Below are 27,227 nucleotides of genomic sequence, written 5' to 3' on the forward strand. Positions count from 1 at the left end.
GACATGCATTTTTCTGGATTTTGTTGTTGTTATTCTGTCTCTCAATGTTCAAATAAACCTACCATTAAAATTATAAACTGATAATTTCTTTGTCAGTGGGCAAACGTACAAAATCAGTAGGGGATCAAATACTTTTTTCCCTCACTACCTACTGGTTATGATAAACGCTCTTTTACTATTTCCTCAAGGAAAAAGCCTCCACTTCTTTGTCAAAGATAATAAAACAAAAACACTATAGTAAATACTACAGTAATGTCTGCAAAAACACTACAGTAAATGTTACAGTATACTACAGTCCGCAAGAAAACTACAGTAAATACTACAGTATACTACAATCCCCCAAAACAGTACATTAATTCACTTACAAAAGAAGATTACAGTTTTAAAAGTGCAGTAACTGCAGTCGACTGTGGTATTTTGGACGCAGTAATTGCAGAAAAACTGCAGTGTACTGCACTCTAACTGCAGTTATACTGCAGCGTACTGCAGTTATATTGCACTCTAACTGCAATCTTTTTCGTAAGGGTTACTATAGTATGTACTACAGTTTTATTTTACTACAGTAGTTATAATATAGTTAACTGTAAATTCTACAGTGAATACTACAGTAAAGTCTGAAAAAACACTACAGTGAATACTATAGTATTTATACCATAGTATACTATAGTATTTTTTCATGTGGGGAACACAAATAATTTGATGGGTTTATTTTCAGCTCTCTATTGATGTTGTGTCTGACTCCTGATCTTCCTAATCTTCTCTTGACTTTCTGTGTTTACTTCCAGACCTTGGTCTCTGAACACTGCGAGAGAACATTTGAGAAGCATTGTTTGGAAAGGAAGGTAAGACTTGTTTCCATCTTGTTATTGACTTCTATGAGTTTGTTTGTGTCTCTGTGCGTGTGTATGCGCTATATCTTTGATGTGAACATCATAAGCCTGTCAGTGGGTGGAGTGGAATCTTAACTGAGTCTGATGTTCTACTGGACTGTTGTGTAGCTGCTTACACATCTCATGGAGCAGAAATCGCATCAACTCTTATTAGTATGACATTACCATGGCTGCTGTAAAGAGACAGCTGCACAGCAGGCTACTGTCAACACCACAGCCGTGTACCATAGGGAATAGTCTATCAGCGCCAGACAGAACTCACACATTCAAACCACTTTATTCAGAGTTACATATTTCACCACAAATACTTCTCACTGTGGTTATTTTGTGTTAAACCACAGTCCACTGAATAGTGTAGGTTTGGGGTTGATTGTGTGGTCTCAGTAAGCGGTGATCGTTGGTTTTAACCACAACACAACCCCTCTGGTGGACTCATCTGTCCATCTGCCACTCACCCTGAATAAAGAAAGGATCAGGGGTGTCAGAGGGGGACAGCCCCCCAGGATTGATGTCCAACCTAAGAGTTAAAAATCATTGACTGAAACAGCAGAACCATCTGTGGTTTGGGATTCCCTCAACGCATAGATTTATACCACAAGCTGAGCTGTTATTCTGATGATGCTACCAACACTGATCACATACCTGATACATTCATAGCAACATGACACTGTGCTGTTTAAATTGACTGTAGACCTATTGGAAGACCTGTCTCTTTTCAACCGATAACGCTGAGGTAACTGATGAATCTATTCTAGTCCATATGAACAGTTTGGAAGCTGTATGAGCAGCAGTGAGCAAATGTAGCCATATGTGCACAGCTGCCTACCTCTCACAGCCTTGTAATCATTTGTAAAACTATAGCTGACATTCATTTGTCTGTCACCTACAGTACCAGTCAAGATTTGGACACACCTTCTCATTCAAGGGTTTTTCTTTATTTTGACTATTTTCTACATTGTAGAATAATAGTGAAGACATCAAAACTATGAAATAACCCATATGGAATCATGTAGTAACCAAAAAAGTGTTATATATTTTATATTTGAGATTCTTCAAATAGCCACCCTTTGCCTTTATGACAGCTTTGCACACTCTTGGCATTCTCTCAACCAGCTTCACCTGGAATGCTTTTCCAACAGTCTTGAAGGAGTTCCCACATATGTTGAGCACTTGTTGGCTGCTTTTCCTTCACTCTGCCGTCCGACTCATCCCAAACCATCTCAATTGGGTTGAGGAGGCCAGGTCATCTGATGCAGCACTCCATCACTCTCCTTCTTTGTAAAATAGCCCTTACACAGCCTGAAAGTGTGTTGGGTCATTGTCCTGTTGAAAAATATATTTTATATTTGAGATTCTTCAAAGTAGCCATCCTTTGCCTTGATGACAGCTTTGCACACTCTTTTGACTGGTACTGTATATACACCTACTACTGCCTTCATTCAGTAGTTTACGGCAGTGTCACTGAAATGTAGCTCAGGTACATTTCTGTTACCTAAAGAGTGGCCTGAAAGAAGAGGCTTAACTTTCACTTTCTGCATGTCTGTAAAGCCGGAGAGGAATGACAGGTGAATGATGTCCCTTTGGTGAGTTATTCCGTTTGAAGCCTGATCTCCACATCAACCCCAGGGTGCACAGGCAGGCAGGCGGGCACTGTTCACCTCTCCCTTTCTTCCCCTCCTCTCTGCCAGAAGAGGCCTGTGGCAAGGCCGGATAACACTGAGAAAGAAGTCTTAAAGAAACTTTTCAAAGGAAGAGATCAGCCTCAGCCATCTCAAAACTTTAAAGTGGTTTGAGTTTTTTTTTTATCACTGTCCCTTCACAAAGCCTGATTATTTTCTGACTCGAGAAATGTGTCATCTTTACATTTCTTGCAGGTAGTTGCATAAGGTGCTTTTCATAGCTCACCACAAAGGGCCTCTTATCTCTCAGCTCCCTGAATCTGCCCGTTGTGGTGCTAGTCTTTCCTCGTAGCACATTCAGATCAGATCCCCTCTCATGTCAGAAGTAGCACTATGTCTGTTTTCAGACTGTATTTAACCAGATCACCACCACTCACCACACTGGCCTGCTTCCTCTCTCCGTGCCCCTGCTCTCCTCCTGCACACTGATTAAAAGTCAAATATAAAAGTGGTCTGTTGTAGGACGGCCTAATTGATTCTTTCCAGTGGGTGCACCCAGAATGGGGTGACAGCAGGCCATACCAGGCTTTGTCAACATTGGGCCCAGTGCCCCCCTCTCAGGAAGGCATCCCAGTAAAGCCCCTGTGTGTGCCAATGTACAGGCCACACACAGAGGCACTCCTCAGTGTGCCAGCCTGCCAGCCTGCCAGCGTGGCATTATGGGACAGACAGATGGATGCAGAAGCAGCTCCTTCTCTTTGTGTCTCTAGCTCTGAGCTCCCATCATCTGGATGGGAAGCATGAACCAGGAAGGTCTGTGGGAGGGGGGCTGGCAGGTGGTTGATTTAAATGTGTTTGAGGGAGGCACTAGGCAGTTTCTTACCTTCTTACTAAATCGCTGCAATGCCCACTTGCATTACCACTCATCTTACAGACACATTTCTTGAGGGACGGTGCTGAAATGTCTTACATCTGGATTCTCACAAAATTCTCCAATCCCCAACTCTCCTGCTGCTAACATCATTGCTTTAATGTTTAAATGCAGTAATGATTAACTTATATGAAGCATGAAGTGGCAGCAAATAAACCTTTGCTGCTGTGCTCTCTGGAAGCTTCAGTTTAGGGAGCCTTCCATTTGACTTCAAATGTAAGGATTATACAGTACATTGTATTGCTTTTATATAGCGGTCATTAATCATTTAATCCCGCTTTAGTAAAACATAAATCTCTTCCTATAGAAAGGCAGTATATCTCTGTGTATGTGCCTATAAACTATGGATTTATGGCACGTGTCAAACTAATTCCATGGAGGGCCGAGTGTCTGCGGGTTTTCGCTCCTCCCTTGTACTTGATTGATTAAATAAGGTCACTAATTAGTAAAGAACTCCCCTCACCTGGTTGTCTAGGTCTTAATTGAAAGGAAAACCCAAAAACCAGCAGACACTAGGCCCTACATGGATTGAGTTTGATACCCCTGATTTATGGGCTGATTTATGGTGGCTTAAATTGGCTCCTCCACTCCCCATTTGGTTTTAGTGTTTTTTTCTTGCTCCACATGTTAGAGTGGCACACTGCATTACATGCTGTTCATTACCAGAGGACATCCTTCCGCTACGCTCCTTTTCTTCATGAATCTAATTGACCTTTAGCGCAGTGTGATACACAGTAAAAGGTGATAGGCCTCTATAATTTCACATGCTTGAATAGCTGGGTGTATGTCCTGTCCTGTGCCTGTTTTATCACCCATCTGAGCAGAGGGAATGGGGGAATGGAGAGAGCTCATAAAGAGAGGGGCAGGGAGATGGCCATTGGTCTGGTGATTACTTCATTAGGGGGATAGGGCTGTGCTCTACCCTTTGATGCTGTGTTAATTAACAGGCAAGGCTGCTGATCTTCATCAAAGCTCGTCTAATTCCTATTTAATGGAATGAAGAGAGAGTGGTAATCGGAATGATATGAGGGGAATATATATTTAAAAAAATAAGACTTCATTGAATCAGCATTTATGTATTAATTTATGGCATTATGTAACTGCATTCATTACTGTAAAGGGTTATTGCCTTATGCAATATTCATGTTTGCATTGTGTCATTACATTGCTTTGTGACAGGTAATTCTGTCTGAGAGTAGCCTAATAGAAATGTGGGCTAGCTGGAGGGCATGCTCTCTCTCTCTCTCTCTCTCTCTCAATTTCAATTCAATTCAATTTAAGGGCTTTATTGGCATGGGAAACGTATGTTAACATTGCCAAAGCAAGTGAAGTAGATTGTAAACAAAAGTGAGAGAGAGAGAGAGAGTTAGTGTAGCAGGATCAGGACCACAGCCACAGGGTCCTGACAGCTGTGTGTGGTTGTGACACAGGGCTAATGGATGCCTAATTAGAAATGCAGGAGTCCCACCCCAGACCTGACCTTGACATGGGCTGTGGTTACTTCTGAGCTGGGGGTGGGGGTAGTGGTGGCGGTATGAGGTGGTGGTGATGAGACAACATTAGAGGGGTGAAAAGTCACTCTGATTCTTAGGATTCAGCACAAATATCTCTCTGGATCTTTCTCTGGTCTCTCTTTCTCAAGTTGTCTTCCTTCCTCAACTTCTTGTTTTTCTCTTTTTCGTGTTGACAGGTGGTTGATACTTGTGTGTGCGCATGTGTGTGACTGTGGTGCGTGTGCATGTGCACTTGGCTCCCCAATATAGATTACAAGCCAAGCTCTGCAGGGAGAAACAAATGATAGCAATCAGAATGATCCAGAGGTCCACTGATGCATGATCAATCTGACCCTTCATTAAAAGCCTGCTAGGCAACCCTATGCAATATCAATACTGCAGCGCCACAGAGAGATGTCTGGGTTGGGCTATTAGGGAGGGAGGCTGCTGGCAGCCTGACTGACTGCCGTTACACTGTGGGAAGTCAGCCAGAGGATCAGTTGGACTGGAACACTTACCCTCATGTGCCAAAACACAGGTCAGGACAGACAGATGGGGTGTCTGGGCTGCTGCTGTAAGGAGGGAGGGGCTGGAGATGGACCTGTACCGTTAGAGAGGGGAACAGTGACTGTTAACTATGGGATCATATGAGTGGAGACAAAGGGTTGTGTGTTGAGTTTATGTTGCTTCACACTGTGTGTAATTGTACATTATGGACTATTAAGCTACCATTACTATGACTATGGTCTGTTAGTCACATCCCTGAGTCTGATAGGCAAATATTCAAATAGAGCATTACCAAAAACTCAGAAAAACACTGTTATTGAACCATTATTTTCGGTGGTTCGCTAGTGGGGCTAAGGAGGCATTTGTATTTATTATGGATCCCCATTAGCTGCTGCCAAGGCAGCAGCTACTCTTCCTGGGGTCCAGCAAAATTAAGGCAGATATACATTTTAAAAACATTACAATACATTCATAACAGATTTCACAACATATTAAGTGTGTGCCCTCAGGACTCTACTCTACTACCACATATCTATAACACAAAGTCCATGTGTACATGTGTGTATAGTGCATATGTTACCGTGTGCTTGTATGCATGTGTCTATGTTTGTGTTGCTTCACAGTCCCCGCTGTTCCATAAGGTGTATTTTTATCTGTTTTCTAAATCTAATTTTACTGCTGGCATGAGTTACTTGATGTTGAATAGAGTTACATGTAGTCATGGCTCTATGTAGTATTGTGCGCCTCCCATAGTCTGTTCTGGACTTGGGGACTGTGAAGAGACCACTGGTGGCATGTCTTGTGGGGTATGCATGGGTGTATGAGCTGTGTGCCAGTAGTTCAAGCAGACAGCTCGGTGCATTCAACATGTCAATACCTCTCACAAATACAAGTAGTGATGAAGTCAATCTCTCCTCCACTTTGAGCTAGGAGAGATTGACATGCATATTATTAATGTTAGCTCTCTGTGTACATCCAAGGTCCAGCCGTGCTGCCTGTTCTGAGCCAATTGCAATTTTCCTAGGTCCCTCTTTGTGGCACCTGACCACATGACTGAACAGTAGTCCAGGTGCGACAAAACTAGGGCCTGTAGGGCCTGCCTTCTTGATAGTGCTGTTAAGAATGCAGAGCAGCGCTTTATTATAGTCAAACTTCTCCCCATCCTAGCTACTGTGTATCAATATGTTTTGACCATGACAGTTTACAATCCAGGGTTACTCCAAGTAGTCTCCTCTACTTGCTCAATTTCCACATTATTCATTACAAGATTTAGTTGAGGTTTAGGGTTTAGTGAATGATTTGTCCCAAATTAACTTATTCCTTGCCACCCATTCTGAAACTAACTGCAGCTCTTTGTTAGGTGTTGCTGTCATTTCAGTCGATGTGGTAGCTGACGTGTATAGTGTTGAGTCATCCGCATACATAGACACACTGGCTTTACTCAAAGCCAGTGGTGTGTCATTACTAAAGATTGAAAAAGTAAGGGTCCTAGACCAAGGGAATTCCTGATTTTACCTGGATTTTGTTGGAGAGGCTTCCATTAAAGAACACCCTCTGTGTTCTGTTAGACAAGTAACTCTTTATTCACAATATAGCAGGGGGTGTAAAGCCATAACACATATGTTTTTCCAGCAACAGACTATGATCGATAATGTTAAAAGCTGCAATGAAGTATAACAAAACAGCCTCCACAATATATGTATCATCAATTTCTCTCAGCCAATCATCAGTCATTTCTGTAAGTGCTGTGCTTGTTGAATGTCCTTCCCTATAAGCGTGCTGAAAGTCTGTTAAAATGTGTTTACTGTAAAATAGCATTGTATCTGGTCAAACACAATTCTTTCCAAAGGTTTACTCAGGGTTGCTAACAGGCTGATTGGTCGGCTATTTGAGCCAGTTAAGGGGGCTTTACTATTCTTAGGTAGGGGAATAACTTTTACTTCCCTGCAGGCCTGAGGGCACACACTTTCTAGTAGGCTTAAATTGAATTGATGGCAAATAGGAGTGGCAATATCGTCCGCTATTATCCTCAGTAATTTTCCATCCAAGTTGTCAGACCCCGGTGGCTTGTCTGTCACGCTCTGACTCAGGGGACGCTTATATGTTGAGTCAGGGTGTGTATATTCCTTGTTGTGCTTGTTCTATGTATGAGGATCTAGTATGTCTAGTTCTATGTTGGCCGGTGTGGTTCCCAATTTCAGAGGCAGCTGTCGCTCGTGTCTCTGATTGGGGACCATACTTAAGCAGCCTATTGGCACTGTCTAGTTGTGGGATCTTGTTCCGGGTAAGGTTTGTTGTATGTACAACCTTAGGACTTCACGTTTCGTTTGTTTGTTGTTTTGTCGTGTGTTTATTCAGTGTAAATAAACATGTACGTATATCACGCTGCGCCTTGGTCTGACCCGTCATTAGACGAACGTGACATTGTCATTGTTGATAGACAACAATTATTTGTTCACCTCTTCCACACTTACTTTACGGAATTCAAAATTACAATGCTTGTATTTCAAAACTTGGTCAGATACACACTACCAGTCAAAAGTTTGGACACACCTACTCATTCAAGGGTTTTTCTTTATTTTTACTATTTTTTACATTGGAGAATAATAGTGAATATATCAAAACTATGAAATAACACATATGGAATCATATTGTAACCAAAAAAGTGTTAAACAAATCAAAATACATTTTAATTTGAGATTCTTCAAATAGCCACCCTTTGCCTTGATGACAGCTTTGCACACTCTTGGCATTCTCTCAACCAGCTTCATGAGGTAGTCACCTAAAATGCATTTCAATTAACAGGTGTGCCTTCTTAAAAGTTAATTTGTGGAATTTATTTCCTTCTTAATGCGTTTGAGCCAATCAGTTGTGTTGTGATAAGGTAGGGGGGGTATACAGAAGATTGTCCTATTTGGTAAAAGACCAAGTCCATATTATGGCAAGAACAGCTCAAATAAGCAAAGAGAAACGACAGTCCATTATTACTTTAAGACATGAAGGTCAGTCAATATGGAAAATGTCAAGAACTTTGAAAGTTTATTCAAGTGCAGACGCAAAAACCATCAAGCACTATGATGAAACTAGCTCTCATGAGGACCGCCACAGGAATGGAAGACCCAGAGTTACCTCTGCTGCAGAGGATAAGTTCATTAGAGTTACCAGCCTCAGAAATTGCAGCCCAAATAAATGCTTCACAGGGTTCAAGTAACAGACACATCTCAACATCAACTGTTCAGAGGAGACTGCGTGAATCAGGCCTTCATGGTCGAATTGCTGCAAAGAAACCACCACTAAAGGACACCAATAATAAGAAGAGACCTGCTTGGGCCAAGAAACACGAGCAATGGACATTAGACCGGTGGAAATGTGTCCTTTGGTCTGGAGTCCGAATTGGAGATTATTGCTTCCAACCGCCGTGTCTTTGTGAGACGTGGTGTGGGTGAACGGATGATCTCCACATGTGTATTTCCCACCATAAAGCATGGAGGAGGAGGTATTATGGTGTGGGTGTGCTTTGCTGGTGACTGTCTGTGATTTATTTAGAATTCAAGGCACACTTAACCAGCGTGGCTACCACAGTATTCTGCATCTATACTCCATCCCATCTGGTTTGGGCTTAGTGGGACTATCATTTGTTTTTCAACAGGACAATGACCCAACACACTTTCAGGCTGTGTAAGGGCTATTTTACCAAGAAGGAGAGTGATGGAGTGCTGCATCAGATGACCTGGCCTCCACAATCCTTTGACCTCAACCCAATTGAGATGGTTTGGGATGAGTCGGACGGCAGAGTGAAGGAAAAGCAGCCAACAAGTGCTCAACATATGTGGGAACTCCTTCAAGACTGTTGGAAAAGCATTCCAGGTGAAGCTGGTTGAGAGAATGCCAAGAGTGTGCAAAGCTGTCATAAAGGCAAAGGGTGGCTATTTGAAGAATCTCAAATATAAAATATATTTTGATTTGTTTAACACTTTTTTGGTTACTACATGATTCCATATGTGTTATTTCATAGTTTTGATGTCTTCACTATTATTCTATAATGTAGAAATTAGTAAAAATAAAGAAAAACCCTTGAATGAGTAGGTGTGTCCAAAGTTTTGACTGGTACTGTACTTGGATGTGTAGTGTCAGCATTTGTTGCTGGCATGTCATTCCTAAATTTGCTAATCTTTCCAATGAAAAAATCATTAAAGTAGTTCGTAATATCAGTGGGTTTTGTGATGAATGAGCCATTTGATTCAATGAATGATGGAGCGGAGTTTGCCTTTTTGCTCCAAAGCTTTTTACTATCATTCTGTATGTAATATATCTATGTTTCATTGTGTCGTTTCTTGGAGTGGGCATGGGGTGATTGAGGTCCGTCTCTTATTCCCCTCTTTATGTTACCATCTCCCCTCCAGTCTTCACCCCCTGTGTGGTTCTGACAGGGTTTGGGGGGGTGTTTCTAAGCTAGATAATCTACCGACAAAGGCTAAGAAGGAGAGAGAGAAGGGGGGATTAGGATGGAGAAAGGGAGTGAAGAAGAAAAGAAGTGGTCTTTGCCTCTCCATTCCCCAAGGGAAAGCTTAACAGCAGATAAGACAGTCCCCACTGCGCCCATGTTCCCATTATCAGGCCCTATATGAGACAGGCAGGCTGGGCTGGGCTGAGCACTGGAACACTCTGGAGCTGACAGGAGATAATCCTTGTCCCTGTGGGAAGCTGTGGTTGCTACAAGTGCCCCCCTGGGAAGAACATGGGACCCCCAAAGGACCCAGGAGAAGTTGGAGGCTAAAATAGTCCAGTATCTTTGAGAGCTCTGCCCAAACTTGTGTAATTCTGTACTGTAGCCTATTGATATATCTGTAGCCCACCGTAATTAATTATCCAGCAGCCAGTGGCTGTTTACTGAAAGCCGAAACCAATATTGTCGCATTAAGTCAAGGCCATTAGGAGGGGCCTCTCCGTGCACTAATTTGATGACAGAAGAGAAATGGGCAGTAATTAAAAGAAAACAAATGACAATATAAACCTCTCTCCTGTGGCTAGAAATAAACAAACATTAAGCAGTGGGGTCTCATGACCATCACTTATGTGGTTCTACCAGTGAGGTTCAGGCTGGGATGGTAACACTTTTTTTGGATAGTCCATCTGTAGATGCTCTACAGACTATCTACAGACTACCAGTAACATTTAAGTAACTATCTATTAACCCTAAACCTAACCTTAACCCTTATCTTAACCCTAAACTTCACCCTTTCTCTAACTCTAACCTTAACCCTTACCCTAACCCTTATTCTAAACCTAACCCTAGCCCTAACCTTAGCAAGTAGTTGCTTATCAACAGATAGTTTGTTGATATTATGACCATCTGTAAAGCATCTACAGTTGGACTATCTGGACTATCCAAATAAAGTGTGACCACTGGGCTCTATCAAGCTCTCTATAATGTGGTTCCCAACAAACGTTCCCACAACTTTAGAGAACATTCCCTTCAGAGTCTCATTAAATCATTAACTAACGTTTTCATAGGAATGTTCCCGTGATGGAATGTTTCTAAGATACCAGAACGTGGTTACCATGTTCTCAGAATATAAGATATTAATTTTCTAGACGTGTTAAATGAAAACATTGCAAGAACATTCACGTTTTCTGTGGGTTAGGAGAATATTCCATCAATGTCTCGCCAAACATACACAGAACATGGTTGCCATGTTCTCAGAATATAAGATATTAATGTTCTAGACACATTTCATGGGAACGTTGCAAGAACATCCATGTGTCCAGTTTTCTGAGGGTTAGGAGAATATTCCATTAACGTTCCACCAAACATACACAGAACATGTGTCACGATGTCCACTGAGGCTGCCCCTCCTCCTTGTTCGGGCAGGCTTCAGCGTTCGTCATCACTGGAGTACTAGCTACTGCCGATCTCATTCTCATCACTCCACTTGTCATGTCTTGTCAATCACACACACCTGGTGCTCATTCCACTAATTAGTATGTGTATAAGTGTTCCCTCTGTTCCCCTTGTCTTTGTGAGTGATTGTTTATTGTGAGAGCATGTTAGCTCGGTTGAGCTACTCAACATTGTATTTATACCAAGGTGGATGTTTTCCCTTGAGCTTGTTCCTTTTGACGCTTGGGGCGTTTGATATATGTGAACGCATTAAACTCTGGACTTCGGTATTTTACCTCCTGCGCCTGACTCCTTCATTTCACCTCGTCACAACATGGTTGCCATGTTCTCAGAATACACTGCTCAAAAAAATAAAGGGAACACTTAAACAACACATCCTAGATCTGAATGAATGAAATAATCTTATTAAATACTTTTTTCTTTACATAGTTGAATGTGCTGACAACAAAATCACACAAAAATTATAAATGGAAATCAAATGTATCAACCCATGGAGGTCTGGATTTGGAGTCACCCTCAAAATTTTAGTGGAAAACCACACTACAGGCTGATCCAACTTTGATGTAATGTCCATAAAACAAGTCAAAATGAGGCTCAGTAGTGTGTGTGGCCTCCACGTGCCTGTATGACCTCCTGGGCATGCTCCTGATGAGGTGGCGGATGGTCTCCTGAGGGATCTCCTCCCAGACCTGGACTAAAGCATCCGCCAACTCCTGGACAGTCTGTGGTGCAACGTGGCGTTGGTGGATGGAGCGAGACATGATGTCCCAGATGTGCTCAATTGGATTCAGGTCTGGGGAACGGGCGGGACAGTCCATAGCATCAATGCCTTCCTCTTGCAGGAACTGCTGACACACTCCAGCCACATGAGGTCTAGCATTGTCTTGCATTAGGAGGAACCCAGGGCCAACCGCACCAGAATATGGTCTCACAAGGGGTCTGAGGATCTCATCTCGGTACCTAATGGCAGTCAGGCTACCTCTGGCGAGCACATGGAGGGCTGTGGGGCCCCCCAAAGAAATGCCACCCCACACCATGACTGACCCACCTCCAAACCGGTCATGCTGGAAGATGTTGCAGGCAGCAGAACGTTCTCCACGGCATCTCCAGACTCTGTCACGTCTGTCACATGTGTTCAGTGTGAACCTGCTTTCATCTGTGAAGAGCACAGGACGCCAGTGGCGAATTTGCCAATCTTGGTGTTCTCTGGCAAATGTCAAACGTCCTGCACGGTGTTGGGCTGTAAGCACAACCCCCACCTGTGGACGTCGGGCCCTCATACCACCCTCATGGAGTCTGTTTCTGACCGTTTGAGCAGACACATGCACATTTGTGGCCTGCTGGAGGTCATTTTGCAGGGCTCTGGCAGTGCTCCTCCTGCTCCTTCTTGCACAAAGGCGGAGGTAGCGGTCCTGCTGCTGGGTTGTTGCCCTCCTACGGCCTCCTCCACGTCTCCTGATGTACTGGCCTGTCTCCTGGTAGCGCCTCCATGCTCTGGACACTACGCTGACAGACACAGCAAACCTTCTTGCCACAGCTCGCATTGATGTGCCATCCTGGATGAGCTGCACTACCTGAGCCACTTGTGTGGGTTGTAGACTCCGTCTCATGCTACCACTAGAGTGAAAGCACCGCCAGCATTCAAAAGTGACCAAAACATCAGCCAGGAAGCATAGCAGAACCACTTCTTTATTTGGGGTGTCTTGCTAATTGCCTATAATTTCCACCTGTTGTCTATTCCATTTGCACAACAGCATGTGAAATGTATTGTCAATCAGTGTTACTTCCTAAGTGGACAGTTTGATTTCACAGAAGTGTGATTGACTTGGAGTTACATTGTGTTGTTTAAGTGTTCCCTTTATTTTTTTGAGCAGTGTATAAGATATTAATGTAAACAGACAAGTTAAATGAGAACGTTGCAAGAAAAAAATGTGTCTTGTTACTGTTGCCGAGCCAATGAAGGCCCTGATTGGTGAACCACTGATCCATTCATAGCTCTTTGTCTGTTGGCAAGGTTAGGGATACTCACACTCACACACTGTGCTTTTAACATACAGTGTTTTCAACTTACATATTTGACATACATTAACATATATTGATAAGAATGTGAGAGTAGGGTGACTAATGTGAGAGTAGGGTCCAGAAAAAAAACCTAACCATTCCTCCCTAGGCACTTGCGTAAATCTGAAACACCTTGATAGGTGTAAGCAATTGGGTGAATGCACTCTGAAGTAAATCTCAGCTCTTTTAAAAGTACACTCAAGAAGAACTTGTATTGATCATAGTGATTCATGAGTATCATTAAAACAGGTTAACATACCTCAAAGTACAAAGAAGTACTTGCTTCATGTTTTTGTGTGTTCTCTGTTAAATGTTTGATCAGCCTACATATGTAATGTATACAATAGCAATGTATTCATACTTTGACTCTTCCACATCCATAGGATGTCCACCGCCCTCATATGACGTCTGCTAAAATGTTTTATCTGGTTCTTCAATGACAGACGGAACACACAAGGTTAACTTTGATTCTATACAAGTAAAGAACAACCAAATCCATCTTATTACATGGAATGTGCTCGGGCTTCATGATGGCAAAAAAAGTACAAGGTTCTTGAACATTTAAAGAGATTGTCAGCAGGTGTGTTTTCTCTGCAAGAGCTACTACACTTCAAAAAATTAGAAATATAATATTTAAAGAGGAGCTGGGTTGGAGAGGCCTATGCTGCCACCTACTGTAGTAACAGCAGAGGTGTAGGCATCCTGATAAATAAGAATACATCATTTTCCCTTATATCCCAGCATACAGAATTAGACGTTTTCTAATTTTGAATTGTACCTTACATGGAAAAAAATACATATTGATTTCATTGTATATCCCCCCCAGGGGCAAACCTGGTGGTTTTAGATAGAATTCAAGCTATATGTGACCGACCGGCTCAAATCGGTCTTATGTAGCAACATTTTAAATAATGTTTTTTAAATTGGATAAAAGTAGAGCTACAAAATGGTATATCATACACTACGGTTTGGGAACAATGGGAACGTAATTTTGCTTTGAAAGTTGATTAAAAAAAAAAATGTATGCACGCATGACTGTAAGTCGCTTTGGGTAAAAGCGTCTGCTAAATGGCATATTATTATTATTATTATTATTATTATTATAAACTTGTAAACTCACTTTTGAGAAAAGAACTACTATTGGAGAGCCCTTCTTTGTCTACACCCATTCAGCATCATTCACACCCTCTTAAGCTTTAGTCCCACCCATCTCTTTAAGGGTTGATCCGAGCATTCTGTACTACCTTGCTAGCTACTTCCAGACATCTGTCACGTTCGCTTATAGACGGGACGGACCAAGGCGCAGCGTGATATGCATACATGTTTATTTATACTGAATAAACACCACGACACAACAACAAATGAAACGAAACGTGAAGTCCAAGGTAGACAAACAACATACCTCACACGGAACAAGATCCCACAACCCACTAGTTCCAATAGGCTGCCTAAGTATGGTCCCCAATCAGAGACAACGAGCGACAGCTGCCTCTGATTGGGAACCACACAGGCCAACATAGATCTATACATACTAGAATGACAACATGGACAAACACAGCAAGGAAAATACACACCCTGACTCAACATACAAGCGTCCTCTGAGTCAGGGCGTGACAGTACCCCCAAAGGTGCGGACTCCGACCGCACAACATAAACATAACAGGGTAGGGGCCGGGTGGGCATTCCGCCTCGGAGGCAGATCCGGCTCAGGGCGTGACGACCACTTACTCTCCGCCTCCCTGTTGCGCCCCTGGTCTGGTCTGGACCTCGGCGCGCTGCTTCCCCTCTCCTTCCTCCCACGAAGTACCAAGCCCTGTCTGGACCCTGGTGTGGGAGACCCCGAACCTGGAGAGGGGCTGACGTCTGGGTCTGGACTGGAGCCGCTGACTGGAGCTGGACCGGGCACCGGTGGAGCGGACTGCACAGGCTCCGGACTGGAGCCGCTGACCGGAGCTGGACTTGGCACCGGTGGAGCGGACTGCTCTGGCTCCGGAGTGGAGCAGCTGACCGGAGCTGGACTGGACCCCGGTGGAGCGGACTGCTCTGGCTCCGGAGTGGAGCAGCTGACCGGAGCTGGATCAGGCACCGGTGGAGAGGACTGCGAAGGCTCCGGTGGGTAGCCGCTGACCGGAGCTGGACTGGACCCCGGAGAAGCCGGTTTTGCTCTGGCTCCGGAGTGGAGCAGCTGACCGGAGCTGAACTGGGCACCGGTGGAGCGGACTGCTCTGGCTCCGGAGTGGAGCAGCACGGCCGTGCAGGACTGGAAACACGCACCACTGGCTTGGTGCGGGGAGCAGGAACGGGCCGGACCGGGCTGGCGATGCGCACCACAGTCTTGGTGCGGGGAGCAGGAACGGGCCGTACCGGACTGGCGACGCGCACCACTGGCCTGGTGCAGGCAGCAGGAACAGGCCGGGCCGGGCTGGCGACGCGCACCACTGGCTTGGTGCGAGGGGCAGGAACAGGCCGGAACGGGCTGGCGACGCGCACCCCTGGCTTGGTGCGAGGGGCGGGAACAGGCCGGGCCGGGCTGGCGACACGCACCACTGGCCTGGTGCGGGGAGCAGGATCAGGCCGGGCCGGGCTGGCGACGCGCACCACTGGCCTGGTGCGGGGAGCAGGAACAGGCCGGGCTGGGCTGGCGACGCGCACCACTGGCTTGGTGCGAGGGGCAGGAACAGGCCGGGCCGGGCTGGCGACGCGCACCACTGGCTTGGTGCGAGGGAAAGGAAACATGCCGGACCGGGCTGGCGACGCGCACCACTGGCTTGGTGCGAGGAGCAGGAACAGGACGGGCCGGACTGTGTGCCCCCCCCAAAAATTTTCTTGGGGTTGCCTCTCGGGTCTCCGTCGTCGGCACTCCTCTTCCCGTGAGGACTCCTCCGGGAGCCCCCACGAGTTAGGGAACAGAAACTCGTCGTCGTCGTCATCCTCCGACTCCTCAGTATAATACTGTTCCCACTCCTCTTCCCAAGGTCGTAGGGACCCAAACTGAAAACCAACCGGGTGCAGTGGTCGGGGCTCTTCTCTCACGCTCCCCGACCACCCCTTTAGCCCCCCCAAATTTTTTTATTGGGGCTGCTTCTCGGGCCTCCTCCTCGGCCGGCTTCCGTGTTGCCGTTGCTCCTCTCCTGCCTGGGCATCTACCTTCGCCCATGGCCCTTTCCCCACGAATATCTCTTCCCATGACCACAATTTGCCCACCTGTGCCATGGCTATTCGCTCCTCCTGGGCACGCTGCTTGGTCCTCGTTTGGTGGGATCTTCTGTCACGTTCATTTACAGACGGGACGGACCAAGGCGCAGCGTGATATGCATACATGTTTATTTATATGAATAAACAACCGACAAAACAACAAATGAAACGAAACGTGAAGTCCAAGGTAGACAAACAACATACCTCACACGGAACAAGATCCCACAACCCACTAGTGCCAATAGGCTGCCTAAGTATGGTCCCCAATCAGAGACAACGAGCGACAGCTGCCTCTGATTGGGAAACCACACCGGCCAACATAGATCTAGAAATACTAGATTCACAACATAGAACAAAACACAGCAAGGAAAATACACACCCTGACTCAACATACAAGCGTCCTCTGAGTCAGGGCGTGACAACATCTAAGTGAGAGAAAACAGCTCACTGAACATTACTCACCCTAGCAGAGCTAGTTAGGCTGTTATGTTATCCAGAGCGTTGGTGACTGCAACTGTGCTGTCAGATTGTCTGTTCGTAAATTCACAGCGTTTCGCGTTCAGAGTGCACACTGGACGCTCTGCCCAATGAGTAGGGTTGATCCGAACGTTCTGACTTCACAACGACAGTAAAGCACCCAAGCTAACTGGCTAACATTGGCTAGCTACTTCCAGACACATAATGTGAGAACACCCCACTCTGACCATTTTACTCGCCCTACAGAGCTGGTTGGGCTGTTTTCATGTTATCCAAAGCGTTGGTGACTGTAACTGTGCTGCTGGCAACAATTTAATTACGCTTTTTTGCTGACGTTTACTGACATCGACCATATTCAACGGGTGTTGAGCATTCGTAAATTCATCAGTTATTCTGCGCTCTGGCACACTAAGACGATAGTATTTTGTTAAGACATGTAGCAAGCTAGCTAGCTAAACAATTAACCATAATCACAACTCATGACATTACTACCCAGCATGAATCTGCAGGTAGCTAACCAACCAGGTTCAATGTTAGCTAGCTAACATTAGGCTATAACTAGCCAAGAAAATGTGTCTGAGATACGAAGAATAAGATCATACACATAACGTTAGCTAGCGAGCCAGCCAGCTAACGTTAGCTAGCTAACAGTACACTTTAATTTGAAATGAAACCACTTTCTGTCAAAATTAGAAATGTGTAATTTCTGAAAGATGTAGCTAGCTAGACTATCTTACCGTATACATCATGGTTGGATGCGTCTCATGTCGGATGCTATGGTTGCCCTAAGTTTGAAGATATAATCCGGACAGGTGTTTTCTCCATCTCCTTAGCTATCATACTCGAATTCCACTGATTTCAAAACTCGGTCCTCCAGAAAGTGGAGAGCATACACATAACGTTAGCTAGCGAGCCAGCCAGCTAACATTAGCTAGCTAACAGTACACATTAACTTGACATTAGGTATATGCAGTTTTACTACGCGATACATTTAAAATAGATAGAAGAGTGCTACAGTTGAAGTCAGAAGTTTACATTCACCTTAGCCAAATAAATTTAAACTCAGTTTTTCACAATTTCTGACATTTAATCCTAGTGAAAAATCCCTGTTTAGGTCAGTTAGGATCACCACTTTATTTTAAGAATGTGAAATGTCAGAAAAATAGTTGAGAGAATGATTTATTTCCGTTTTTATTTCTTTCATCACATTTCCAGTGGGTCAGAAGTTTACATACAGTGAGGGAAAAAAATATTTGATCCCCTGCTGATTTTGTACGTTTGCCCACTGACAAAGAAATTATCAGCCTATAATTTTAATGGTAGGTTTATTTGAACAGTGAGGGACAGAATAACAACAAAAAATCCAGAGAAACGCATGTCAAAAATGTTATAAATTGATTTGCATTTTAATGAGGGAAATAAGTATTTGACCCCCTCTCAATCAGAAAGATTTCTGGCTCCCAGGTGTATTTTATACAGGTAACGAGCTGAGATTAGGAGCACACTCTTAAAGGGAGTGCTCCTAATCTCAGTTTGTTACCTGTATAAAAGACACCTGTCCACAGAAGCAATCAATCAATCAGATTCCAATCTCTCCACCATGGCCAAGACCAAAGAGCTCTCCAAGGATGTCAGGGACAAGATTGTAGACCTACACAAGGCTGGAATGGGCTACAAGACCATCGCCAAGCAGCTTGATGAGAACAGTTGGTGTGATTATTCGCAAATGGAAGAAACAGAAAAGAACTGTCAATCTCCCTCGGCCTGGGGCTCCATGCAAGATCTCACCTCGTGGAGTTGCAATGATCATGAGAACGGTGAGAAATCAGCCCAGAACTACATGGGAGGATCTTGTCAATGATCTCAAGGCAGCTGGGACCATAGTCACCAAGAAAACAATTGGTAACACACTACGCCGTGAAGGACTGAAATCCTGCAGCGCCCGCAAGGTCCCCCTGCTCAAGAAAGCACATATACAGGCCCGTCTGAAGTTTGGCAATGAACATCTGAATGATTCAGAGGAGAACTGGGTGAAAGTGTTGTGGTCAGATGAGACCAAAATCGAGCTCTTTGGCATCAACTCAACTCGCCGTGTTTGGAGGAGGAGGAATGCTGCCTATGACCCCAAGAACACCATCCCCACTGTCAAACATGGAGGTGGAAACATTATGCTTTGGGGGTGTTTTTCTGCTAAGGGGACAGGACAACTTCACCGCATCAAAGAGACGATGGACGGGGCCATGTACCGTCAAATCTTGGGTGAGAACCTCCTTCCCTCAGCCAGGGCATTGAAAATGGGTCGTGGATGGGTATTCCAGCATGACAATGACCCAAAACATACGGCCAAGGCAACAAAGGAGTGGCTCAAGAAGAAGCACATTAAGGTCCTGGAGTGGCCTAGCCAGTCTCCAGACCTTAATCCCATAGAAAATCTGTGGAGGGAGCTGAAGGTTCGAGTTGCCAAACGTCAGGCTCGAAACCTTAATGACTTGGAGAAGATCTGCAAAGAGGAGTGGGACAAAATCCCTCCTGAGATGTGTGCAAACCTGGTGGCCAACTACAAGAAACGTCTGACCTCTGTGATTGCCAACAACGGTTTACCACCAAGTACTAAGTCATGTTTTGCAGAGGGGTCAAATACTTATTTCCCTCATTAAAATGAAAATCAATTTATAACATTTTTGACATGCGTTTTTCTGGATTTTTTGTTGTTATTCTGTCTCTCACTGTTCAAATAAACCTACCATTAAAATTATAGACTGATCATGTCTTTGTCAGTGGGCAAACGTACAAAATCAGCAGGGAATCAAATTATTTTTTCCCTCACTGTCACTCAATTAGTATTTGATAGCATTGCCTTTAAATTGTTTAACTTGGGTCAAACGTTTCGGGTAGCCTTCCACAAGCTTCCCACTATAAGTTGGGTGAATTTTGGCCCATTCCTCCTGACAGAGCTGGTGCAACTGAGTCAGGTTTGTAGGCCTCCTTGCTCGCACACGCTTTTTCAGTTCTGCCCACAAATGTTCTATAGGATTGAGGTCTGGGCTTTGTGATGGCCACTCCAATACCTTGACTTGTTGTCCTTAAGCCATTTTGCCACAACTTTGGAAGTATGCTTGGGGTCATTGTCCATTTGGAAGACCCATTTGCGACCAAGCTTTAACTTCCTGACTGATGTCTTGAGATGTTGCTTCAATATATCCACATAATTTTCCTTCCTCATGATGCCATCTATTTTGTGAAGTGCACCAGTCCCTCCTGCAGCAAAGCACCCCCACAGCATGATGCTGCCACCCCAGTGCTTCACGGTTGGGATGGTGTTCTTCGGCTTGCAAGCAGCCCCCTTTTTCCTCCAAACATAACGGTGGTCTTTATGGGCAAACAGTTCTATTTTTGTTTCATCAGACCAGAGGACATTTCTCCAAAAAGTACGATCTTTGTCCCCATGTGCAGTTGCAAACCGTAGTCTGGCTTTTTTATGGCAGTTTTGGAGCAGTGGCTTCTTCCTTGCTGAGCGGCCTGTCAGGTTATGTTGATAAAGGACTTGTTTTACTGTGGATATAGATACTTTTGTGCCTGTTTCCTCCAGCATCTTCACAAGGTCATTGGTTATTGTTCTGGGATTGATTTGCACTTTCCACACCAATGTGTGTTAATCTCTAGGATACAGAATGTGTCTCCTTCCTGAGCGGTATGACGGCTGCGTGGTCCCATGGGGTTTATACTTGCGTACTATTGTTTGTACAGATGAACGTGGTACCTTCAGGCATTTGGAAATTGCTCCCAAAGATGAACCAGACTTGTGGAGGTCTACAATTTTGGGCTGATTTCTTTTGATTTTCCCATGATGTCAAGCAAAGAGGTCCTTAGTTTGAAGGTAGGCCTTGAAATACATCCACAGGTACACCTCCAATTGACTCAAATGATGTCAATTAGCCTATCAGAAGCTTCTAAAGCCATGACATCATTTTCTGGAATTTTCCAAGCTGTTTAAAGGTACAGTCAACTTAGTGTATGTAATCTTCTGACCCACTGGAATTGTGATACAGTGAAATAAGTGAAATAATCTGTCTGTAAACAATTGTTGTCATGCGCAAAGTAGATGTCCTAACTCATCTCTCGGCATGTCCAGCCCACTCATTATGTTAGTCAATCATGGCTAGCGGGAAGGTTTCTGTCTTTTTCTCTGGTTAAACCAACTAGGCTCGTAATTTAACAATTGTATTTGTATTTATAGATGGCATACAAGTTTGTTATTAAGGCACATGAAAGTTCACATGTTCGAGAAGACATTTCTGCCCAAACACGCATTTTGATTAAAAAAACATTTATGTTCAAACGGCTCTCCTGTGAAGTAGTGACCCGCGACATATGCCTAGTTTTCTGAAACGGGTCACATATTAGATCAAACCCAGACAGGAACTATTATTTGAGCAGATTACCTAAATCAAGCATTCAGCAAGTTAGACAGACAGCAAAAAAAAAGGGGGGGAAAAAGGGAAATTCAAAGAACCTCCAAAGAGGCTGAAAAATGTAATCTCTACAAATATTTTACAGGAAACCTGGAGATTATTATTCCCAACTACAAAAAAAACGACATTTTTTTTCTCAAATATTGAAAAGTTATTCAAGAATTGACAAAAAAAAAAAAAATGTATGCACTGAACAGTATACTGGGTTCTAAAATCCATGATATATTGAAATTCTGATAATTCTCCTGTATCATGCTCAATTACACCAACAGAAAATACATTTAGTGACAGAATATGGAGAATGAACAGAGTGTATATTCAAGACCCGAAATGTATTTAATACGTATGTAAACGAAAAACTAAAGACCTTTACCATTACAAATGTAGACATAGAGGACAGGGAAAAGATAACCCCCGACATAATTTTGGACGCTTTTAAGGCGTTTATTAAGGGAATAATAATCTCATACTCTGAAAAAGTTAAATCTAAGTTAGAAATTAAAAGGAAAAAAAAAATATCACTATCTTACAAAAAGTCCATAAAAAATCTTTACTAGTTAAAGAAGAAAATTTGAATTTTATCGAACTTAGGCAGGAATATGATCTTTTACTTTTGAAGAGAGCCAACAACTACAGGCTAAACTCAAATAAAGCATACTATTTAATGGCAAATAAACCTGATAAACACCTCGCAGCCCTCACAAAACGAATACCCGCCAAACCAGTTATAATTTTAAAAGATAAGTATACAAATGCTTTAATTAGAAACAATTTAATAACAATTTATAAGCTTCTATGAAAATCTATATAAATCAGAATTAAATAACAGTTGGACCACTCCTACAGCCTTCTTAGACTCAACAACCCTGAAGCAACTATTAGCAGATAAAACAGAATGACTAAAAATGGAAATCCCCACCCCCCACCCCCCCACCCCCAAAAAAAATAGTAGACACTGTTAAAACATTCACACAGAGAAAAGCACCAGGGATCCCATGTAATTTTATTTGATATTCTGGAACAAAGTAGAGCCCCTATTTATGCAAATGACATCACTCAATTCAATGCTTCAGAGTTCCATGTATCAAACAGTTATTTCAGTTATATTAAAACCAGGAAAATCTGAAGAGTCCCCTGCAGATTACAGACACATAAATGTAATAAATTGCAACAATAAAATTATAACAAAACTCATAAGCAACAGAATAGTAAAAGTATTACTAGACTTGATACATATTAATGAAAACGGGTTTATTAAAAATAGACACTTACAAACAAATACAATAACATGTTTTAGTATAATACAATACGCTAAAAAACAAGATAATAATGGCTGTTGGTGCTGAAAAGTATTTTGACCATCTTGAGTGGCCTTTTCTATTCAAAACTTTGGAAGCATTCAACTTTCCAGCTAAAATAACTAATTTCATACAAATATTATATAAATATCATAAAGCAAAAATATATACAAATAATAAATGTATTTAGAAAGTGGTACGAGACAGGGATGTCCTCTCTCCCCCCTCCTGTTTGCACTGGCAATTGAACTTGCATAAAGAATTAGACAGGACCCAAACATAACAGGTATCAGTATTGGTAAACATGAATATAAACTAAACTTATTTGCAGATGATCTCCTGATATACCTGACTAATATTGAAAACTCAATGCCCCCTGTTAAAAATATTTTCAGAATACTCTAAAATCTCAGGATAAATTTTTTTTTAAATAATGGCAATAGGAAAAATAAAAAATAATAACTCATGATCTACAGCAATCCTTTAAGTGGACCGCAACAAATAATAAATACTTAGGATGCTTGATAAGTGACAACAAACAACAAATATATAAAGATCACTTTATCCCATTACTCAACAACTCTAATTAAATGGCATAATCTCCCCATAAATCTTACAGGTAGAATAAACCTATTTTGAATGGCATGGCTCCCAAAGTTTTCATATTTATATTCGGTAATACCAATTACACCACCGAAGACATTCCTTGAAAAACTATGCTCTGCCATAACGGAGTTCATATGGGCAAATAAAACTCATAGAAAAAATTGGAACATTTTACATGTCCCTAAATCTGAGGGTGGTTTTAACCTTCCAGATTTGGAATTGTATCAACATGCCACCCAAGGCTTTTACTTGCGACATGTTGTAAATGCATTAAATAGGAACAATGGGTACATATCGAAGATGTGCATGCTCATCCTCAGAATATTTTCATGTTTTTGTTTTCAAAGGATGGAGCTAAGAACATTAAGAACTTCATAATTAAGAACACTACAACCATATGGAAGAAAATGAAACGTGTTCTACAAGAACCAATCTCACTCCCTAAAAACACACCCCTATGGAACAATCCTTGGATAGTGTTTCAGAATTCACTGATAAATTGGCCCATATGGAAAACTAAAGGCAAAGAAACCGTAAATGTCGTAGTAATAGGAAATACAATTATTTCCATGACAGAATTAAAAAGCAATTTTGGACTGACCAATGCAGACATTTTCAAATATATGCAACTTAAATGTTTATATCACGAAATTTAAACCTGAAAGCTTTTGGACATCATAGAAATGTTGAGGGAATCCTATTGTACTCAGAAAAAGATACTCATATGATACACTACATGGCCAGAGGTATGTGGACACCTGCATGTCTCATTCCAAAATCATGGCCATTAATATGGAGCTGGTCTCCCCTTTGCTGCTATAACAGCATCCACTCTTCTGGGAAGGCTTCCACTAGATGTTGGAACATTGCTGCGGGGACTTGCTTCCATTCAGCCACAAGAGCATTAGTGAGGTCGGGAACTGATGTTGGGCAATTAGGCCTGGTTCGCAGTCGGCATACCAATTCATCCCAAAGGTGTTCGATGTGGTTGAGGTCAGGGCTCTGTGCAGGCCAGTCAACTTCTTCCACACCGATCTCGACAAACCATTTCTGTATGGACCTCGCTTTGTGCACGGGGGCAACACAAATTTGGAAGCACAGAATCGTCTAGAATGTCATTGTATGCTGTAGCGTTAAGATTTCCCTTCACTGGAACTAAGGAGCCCAAACCATGAAAACAGCCCCAGACCATTATTCCTCCTCCACCAAACTTTACAGTTGGCACTATGCATTCGGGCAGGTAGCGTTCTCCTGGCATCCGCCAAACCCAGATTCTTCTGTCGGACTGCCAGATAGTTAAGCGTGATTAATCACTCCAGAGAACGTGTTTCCACTGCTCCAGAGTCCAATGGCAGCGAGCTTTACACCACTCCAGCCAACGCTTGGCATTGCGCATGGTGATCTTAGGCTTGTGTGCGGCTGCTCGGCCATGGAAACCCATTTCATGAAGCTCCCGACGAATAGTTATTGTGCTGACGATGCTTCCAGATGCAGTTTGGAACTCGGTAGTGAGTGTTGCAACCGAGAACAGACGATTTTTACACGCTACGTGCTTCAGCACTCTGCGGTCCCGTTCTATGAGCTTGTGTGGCCTACCACTTCGCAGCTGAGCCGTTGTTGCGCCTAAACATTTACACTTCACAATAACAGCACTTACAGTTGACCGGGGCAGCTCTAGCAAGGCAGAAATTTGACGAAATTACTTGTTGGAAAGGTGGCATCATATGACGGTGCCACGTTGAAAGTCACTGAGCTCTTCAGTACGGGCCAATGTTCAGTACTGCCAATGTTTGTCTATAGAGATTGCATGGCTGTGTGCTCGATTTTATACACCTGTCAGCAACGGGTGTGGCTGAAATAGCCTAATCTACTCATTTGAAGGGGTGTCCACATACTTTTGGTAAGATATTCAAAACTTTGCAGAGAGCCTTTCCAACTGACAAATATAAACTATTAGAATTAAGACTTAAAAATGGTAGTCAAACATCGATCATCATGTCACCAGAATGAAACCCTCAAAATGTATAGCTCCTTTCCAATAAATGTGAAGGTGTCACGACTTCCACCGAGGCTGCCCCCCCTCCTGGTTCGGGCAGGCTTCGGCGTTCGTCGTCACCCGAGTACTAGCTACTGCCGATCCAATTCTCATCACTCCACTTGTCATGTCTTGTCAATCACACACCTGGTGCTCATTGCCCTAATTAGTATGTGTATAAGTGTTCCCTCTGTTCCCCTTGTCTTTGTGAGTGATTGTTTTGTTGTGAGAGCGTGTAGCTCGGTTGAGCTACATTTCACTGTGTTATTGCCAAGGTGGATGTTTTCCCTTGTACAGTTTCGTTAGACGCTTTGGGCGTTTGATTTATGTAAACGGAATAAACTCTGGACTTCTGTATTTTACTTCCTGCGCCTGACTCCTTCTTTCACACCTCGTCACACAAGGGTCTAATTCTGTTGACATGTTGATCGATGCTTGACTATCATTTTGACAAATAAAAACATTCTCGCTCTTATCCATAATCTTTCCAATAAATGTTGAGCGTCTTATTCTGGTGATAGTATGATTGATGCTTGACGGCCGTTTTGACAAATAAAAACATTCTCGCTCTTATCCATAATCTCATCATGTTGACTAGCCTACCCACAGAGCCTACCCACACTGTTTCTGTGAGCTGTTGGCTAGAGTGCAGGTGCCAAGACCAGAGTAGGCACATTAAACACATGGAAACACATTAAACATTAGATTTGTATTCGGTACATGAAAAAGTACATTTTGGGTGCACTATGTCATCACGCACAGATTTTTATCTGCAACAAGTCAGTTGGGTGGAAACACACCACTGGTGGGAAAATGTGTTTATTTACTTTATGCATATTTTTTTATATTTGCATGAAAATCTGTTGCCAATTGGATGGAAACCTAGCTACAGATAGAATGTTTCCCTAACTAATGGAAAACTGGACATTCAAACATCAGGGGAACATTACGAGTAACATTACAAAAACGTTCTCTCTCCCTAGAATTGTTAGCTGGGTTGTTACTGGTAGCAGGACAAAACCAAATGTCTAATCCGTTTAGTTTACATGTGACAAATTGTGGGGGGCTTTGCTTCTGGTAAATAAGTGCCAATAAGACGGCCCGATCACTCAGCAGGTTGTCTTGTCGACCAGCTCAGTCACTTGTTTCAGCCATCAGCATCCGTCCCAGTGAAATAAACAATGGTGCTACACAGTAGGACACGCCCCCCTATGTCAGCTCTCCCTTACACAACAACACAATATACTATAGCAGGGGAAAGCAGAGAGCACTCATTGACTCTTAATCAGCTAGAGTTTTACCCACCGCTAGAATAAACCCATCCAGACTGAAACAGATAAGCGTTTACAAAATACCATTTACATTTTTCATTTTCTTCATCAAGGCCCAGAGATGCGGGGGGGTTGAACCCCTCTTCGGCACAATCAAGACTCTGTTTCTGTTTTTTCTACCACCTCCATGTTCTTTTTGGCGTACCACTGGGAGCGCAGAGGGGGACTAAGTGGCCTGACCCTACCGGGTCACCTCACACAGTAGTGGCCTCTGTTGGGAAGGCCCCAAACTGCAGCGCTCACATCCCACCCTGTTACCGATAGATAAAACACTGGTCCCCAAGGGATGATGACTGAGTTCACTCCTTCTATTATTCAAAAGAATATCCCTGCAACAATATTGTTGTTGTGAGATTACTGAATTACACAAAAATAAGCACATGTAAATGTGAGAGGTGTCAAATGCAAGA

At 43.2% G+C, this 27,227-nt stretch overlaps 1 protein-coding gene across 1 annotated transcript in view; it reads left to right on the plus strand.

Annotated features, from left to right (window-relative positions):
* LOC121578238 (extracellular sulfatase Sulf-2-like) overlaps window positions 1-27,227 on the plus strand; it is a 66,657-nt gene that overhangs the window by 12,689 nt on the left and 26,741 nt on the right. Inside the window, exon 2 of the mRNA XM_041892446.2 lies at window positions 786-842. The gene's annotated coding sequence lies outside the window, so the exon portion shown is untranslated. The remainder of the gene's footprint in view (window positions 1-785; window positions 843-27,227) is intronic.

Source organism: Coregonus clupeaformis, chromosome 12 (assembly GCF_020615455.1).
Source record: "Coregonus clupeaformis isolate EN_2021a chromosome 12, ASM2061545v1, whole genome shotgun sequence".
Classification (NCBI taxonomy): Eukaryota; Metazoa; Chordata; class Actinopteri; order Salmoniformes; family Salmonidae; genus Coregonus; species Coregonus clupeaformis.